Source organism: Peromyscus californicus, unplaced genomic scaffold (assembly GCF_007827085.1).
Source record: "Peromyscus californicus insignis strain IS unplaced genomic scaffold, ASM782708v3 Scaffold_11__1_contigs__length_118956290, whole genome shotgun sequence".
NCBI classification, from domain to species: Eukaryota; Metazoa; Chordata; class Mammalia; order Rodentia; family Cricetidae; genus Peromyscus; species Peromyscus californicus.
Window position 1 is genome coordinate 61,670,058 of NW_026294402.1, and position 5,797 is coordinate 61,675,854.

Consider the following 5,797-nt stretch of genomic DNA (forward strand, 5'->3'; position numbering starts at 1 on the left):
ACAACAGAGACCTTTGTCACAAACAAGTAGAAGGTGAATCAAATCCCAAGGTTGTCTTTTGACCTCCACATAAGTACCAAATATAGGCTCCTGACCTTACACTCACATATGAGTACATGTGTGCGCACATACACACACACACACACACCACAACTATACACATATGCACATAAAGATTTTTTTAAAAGAATAGAACAGTGCATATTGAATATGAAAAGTTAGTAACTGAGTGGATGGGGCAGTAAGTAAATAGTAACACTCTTCAATAACTTCTTCATTCATTCACTCAACAAACACTGAGGGCCTTTAAAGGTTCAGGTACACTGAGTTTCTTGGTTTTAGAATGTATTTTAAGGAGCTGGAGAGATGTCTCAGTGGTAAAGAATACTTGTTTGCTCTTGTGGAGGACCCAGTTTCAGTTCAGAGGACTCAATACCCACATTGTGGCTCACAACCATCTGTAACTCCAGTTCCAGGGGATCCAAAGCCCACTTCTGGCCTCCTCAGGTATGCATATGGTACACAGACATACATGCAGGCAAACACGCATTAATAATTGTTTCTGATCTATCAATAAGCAAGCAACAACAAATGTAGGTACACAATAATTCTTTCCCTTGATCAAAAACTATTTTTATAAGGCAAGGAGCTCACTATGTCTGTAGCCCAGACTGGCCTTAAATTCAAGATCCTGTTGCCTCAGCTCAGGCCAGGGCTAAAAAAGTGCACCATCATGCTTGGTCACACTGTTTCCTTATTGCTATATAGTTTCAGTTTTTCCTCCATAGAATTTATTTCCACTCAGCATAAAAAGATATATGTGTCTATGAAATAAAAGTATCAGTGGAAGAAGAAAGCCAATATCCGCAAGATGTCCTCTGACCTCCACACACACATAACTGTCAATTTTTTTAATTAAAAAATTTTTTTGGCCAGCAGCGGTGGCACATGCCTTTAATCCTAGCACTTGGGAGGCAGAGACAGGCAGATCTCTGTGAGTTCCAGGCCAGCTTGGTCTACATAGTGAGTTCCGGAACAGCCAGAACTGTTACACAGAGAAATCCAGTCTCAAAAGAAAATAAAACCAAAAAAAAATTTTTTTGACCATTATCACACATTTAAAGGTGGCTTGTATGTGTTGGATACAACTCAGAAAGTTTATAAGGTAACTGACAATAACTATATTAAGTATATAATACATTCACACTTTATATACATGAATGCTGCATTCAGAAAGACTCACTGTAGTGCTCTAAATTAATCCAGTGTAATCCACACATATGTGCTTTGCTTTGACCAGTAAAGAGACAATACCATGAAAATAATTTGCATGGCTTGAGGTTAGGCTATTCCAAAACATAATCCTCTTGTCCTACAGGCAACCACAAAAACTACCAGCTAAGGCCACAGCAATGGATAGAGTAGGTTATTGAGATTTTTAAATCTGTGTTAATTTCTTGTGTGTGTGTGTGTGTGTGTGTGTGTGTGTGTGTGTGTGTGTGTGTGTGTGGTTCTTTGTCTGGTTTTGGTATTGGGGTAATAGTGGCTTTGAAAAAAAAATTAGGAAATGTTCCTTCAGTTTCTATTTTGCAGACTTATTTGAGGAGCATTGACATCAGTTCTTTGAAGGTCTGGTAGAATTCTATGCTGAATCCATTTAGCCCAGGGGTTTTTTTTTTTGGTTCAGAGATTTTTAATTACTGCTTCTGTTTCACTTGGGAATATAGGTCTGTTTAAATTGTTTATCTGATCTTGATCTAGCTTTGGTAGATTGTATGTATCAAGAAATTCATTTCTTGAAGGTTTTTCAGTTTAATGGAATACAGATTTGTAAAGTATATGCTTATTATTTCTCTGAATTTCCTTTGTGTCTGTTGTAATGTCCCACTTTGGGTCTTCTCTCACTGTCATTTAATTAATTTGGTTAAGGATTTGTTGTTAATTTTTTCAAATAATCAAAATAAATTCTTCATTCTCCAACTTCTTAGGCCAGAGATGCAGAGCTCTGCTAGGAAGCCCCCTTAAGTGGGGGCTGAGCAAAGCTCAGCTGTAGCAACTCTCCAGGAGAGGAGCAGGATTGCTATATCTTGCAGGGAGACCATCCCCTATCCCACCAGGTATAGCCTGACTCTCCGGAATAGTCAGGTTACCCTTCCTGCAGAGCTGTCCTGGCAGCTCCAGGCCTGACTTTCTTAGTCAGGATGCCCTTCCCTGCTGAAGCAGTTCCAGGCCTGACTCTCCTGAGCAGTCAGAAAAACTTCCCTTCCAGGGCTGAGCTGTCTCTTTGCAGCTCCAGCCATCAGAGCTGTCCTAAACAGCTTCAGGTGTTGCCTGACTCCCCAAGTAGTCAGGCTACCTCTTCCCAGAGTTGCAAAACTCACATTTTGGTGCCAAAATCTGGGACCAAACCCAAGAGTTGCAACAAATTTACTCACAATAACTCTGTTCTGTCATAGTATATTAATGATGACTAAAAGATGAGCAAAAGGAAGTGAAACACATGTCCAAAACCAAAAATTATATGACCTATGTTTTGGAACATCATGAATGTATCCCTGCTTACTAAATTCTGTATAAATAAACACTCTGGCTGCTAGTCAGTCAGGCTGCAAGATTCTCCCAACCATGGCCTGGCTCACTTCATTCCCCTGCTGACTCCTTACATCCTCTGCAGGACCCATCCACCACCGGGAATGGCTCCTGGCATTCCAGTATGTGGTCAATTTTGGAGAAAGTTCCATGAGCTGTTGAGAAGTATGTTCTTTAGTGTTTGAGTGGAATGTTCTGTAGATATCTGTGAGGGCCATCTGATTTACAGTATTTAGTTCCAGCATTTCTGTTTAGTTTTTTTTCTGGATGACCTATCTATTGGTAGGAGTGGGATATTGAAGTCACCCAGTATTGTGAGGGTCAGTATGTGATTTTAGCTGTAATACTCTTTCTTTCATGAACTTGGATCTCCTTGTGTTTCACACACATAAATGTTTAGAATTGCAATATCCTTTTGGTGGATTTTTCTTTGAGTATGTAGTATCCTTCCCTATCTCTTCTGACTAGTTTTGGTTTGGTCTATTTTGTCAGATATTAAAATGGTTACACCTGCTTGCTTTTTTGGGTCCGTTTGCTTGGAATACCTTTTCCATCCTTTCATTCTATAGTAATGTCCATCCATGATGGTGAGGTGTGTTTCTCAGATGGATTCTGTTCTCTATCCAACCTCTTAGTCTTTGTCTCTATATTTGGGGAATTAAGATCATTGAGTTATTAATGAGCAGTATTTATTGATTCCTATTATTTTGTTGTTATAGTGTGCCCCCACCCCATTTTTTACTTACTATTCTGGGATTGTTTATTCCTGTTGTCTTCTTGGTGTATGTAGTTGAAGTTTTCCTACTAGTGCCTTCTGTAGAGCTGGATTGGTAGATTACTTACTTAAATTTGGTTTTCTCATGGAACATTTTCTTTCTTCATTGATTGTAATCAATAGTTTTGGGGGGTATAGTAGTCTGGACTGGCATCTGTAGTCTCTCAGAGTTTGCAGAACATATATGCAAGTCTTTCTGGCTTTCAGACTCTCCATTGGAAAATCAGGGGTTATTCTAATGGGCCTGCCTTTATATGTGACCTGGTCTTTTCCCCTGCAGCTTTTCATATCCTTTCCATCTTGTGTAAATTTAATGTTTTGATTATTATGTGCTGTGGGTAATTTGTTTTCTGGTCCTGTCTATTCAGTGTTCTGTACACTTCTTGTACCTTAACCAGCACCTCCTTCATTACACCGGGGACATTTTCTTCTATGATTTTTTTAACAAATATTTTCTGTGCCTTTGACCTGGGTTCTTCCCCTTCTTCCATACCACCTATTATTCATAGGCTTTGTCTTTTTTTAGAGTCCCAGATTTTCTGGCTATTTTGTGCCTTGTTTTAAGGTCACATTTTCTTTGACTGAGCTATTTATTTCTTCTATCTTGTCATCAAGACCTGAAATTCCCTCTTCCACATCTTTTAATCTATTGGTGAGATTTACCTCTGAGATTTTAATTTGACATCCAGGGCTTTTCATTTCCAATTTTATTTCAATTTGCATTTTCTTTAGTGATTCTATTTCTATTTTCATGTCTTAAAGTGTTTTATTATTTTATTCAACTTTTCATTTGTGTTTTCATGGTCTTCATTAAGGCATTTATTCATATCTCCTTTAAGGTCCTTGAACATGTTCATATTGCCATTTTGAATCATTGTCTGATGATTCAACTAAATTTCATTTCTCCAGGCCTATTTCAATAGGGTTACTGATTTCTGGAGAAGGTATGTTGTCTTGACTGTTCCTGTTTATGTTTTTATAGTATCTGGAGTTAATGATATTTGAGGTGTTTGGGGGTAAATGTGTTTTTGTCTTTGCTGGTTAAGTATCTGTTCTTTGGTTGCTATTGCACACTGCTGTAGGGCTCCCAGTAGAGAGGTCAGTAGATGACACAAAGGAATAGAGACGGGCTGGGAGGAAAGGCTGAGAGGGTCAGCAGTAATAACCAACTAATGTGTTTCTTACTTAGCTTAACAAAAGAAAATACTGTGCTTGGGTAGGAACACATCCCAGCTCTATGGGCATCTTCTTGCTCTCGGTTCAGCACAGTGATGGTCACTGTTTGGTTTCTATATCTTTATCTTTTCTAGTTCTGGGGAAATCTTATATAAAGCTGCAAAACCCACCAACTCCAGCAGAAGCACTGCTGTGACTTAGTGCTGAAGTAACCTTTAAGGGCATAACTACAGTGTTTCTCTGGTGATAGGTAATCTTCCTAGAAGCTGCACTCCTCTTGCATCTCTACACTGAGACACTCAAACATTTTAAGCATGGTGTTTGTTCCCCAATTAAGGTTTGGATCAGAGGTAAAAAACACACACATGTTCTTCCTGTCACCACATGCTGTCGTGCTCATCTGCATGCACTGCAAGCCCTCTCCCTGCTGCTCCTGCTTCTGTAAATGTGCAAGGATGTGCTGGGCTCACCACTTTCCCGAGAGGTAATTTCTACTTTACACTCTAAGCTCCCAAAAGACTTCGACTGGGAACAGTTAGTACACTCAGTTCCGTAAGTAGCATTTATCATAAAAAGGAAGTCAGGTGACCTAAATAAGCCCAACAAAGCCCCTGGGTATTCTTATAAAGAGAATTCTATTTCACTGCAACCAAAACCTAGACCAACCTGCTGAAGATTAAAAGTTACATGCCAGCTTGAAATCTGGTAGCTTAATGTCTATCTGCAGGTTCACCCTTAGCATTTAGGTGATGGTGCTGTTTGGTGTCACAGGGGCGAATGAACACGTCACACCACTTTGTGTTTTAGCTGTTCTCACAAGGTCCAGAGCAGCTCTGCCAAGGATGTCACTCATCTCCCTGCCCAGCTTCTCAGAGATGAAAATGGTGAGCTTTGCCTCGACCAGTCCAGCTGCAGACAGCACACACAGCAGCTTTGACCTGAGGGGGAGCCTGGACTTGGCACAATTCTAGACTCTCCCAAGGAATTCAGCATGTAATCACTCCTAAAGAGCCCAGATTTATACTAAAAAGAATAACTTAATGCCTCAGGAAGAAAAACTTAAACTGGGGAAACCAGCCTTGATGAAAATGCAGGTTATATACAGACCTTACCTGGCTAAGTTCTAGTGTCAGTGCAGGTTACTGCATTTAAAGGCACAGCCTATGGTGCTAGTGAAGGACCTAAAGCCGTTCACAGAGAGAACAGCCCTTCAGCCTTGTGTGCCATCAGTACATAAAAAGACAAGGACTACCCAGG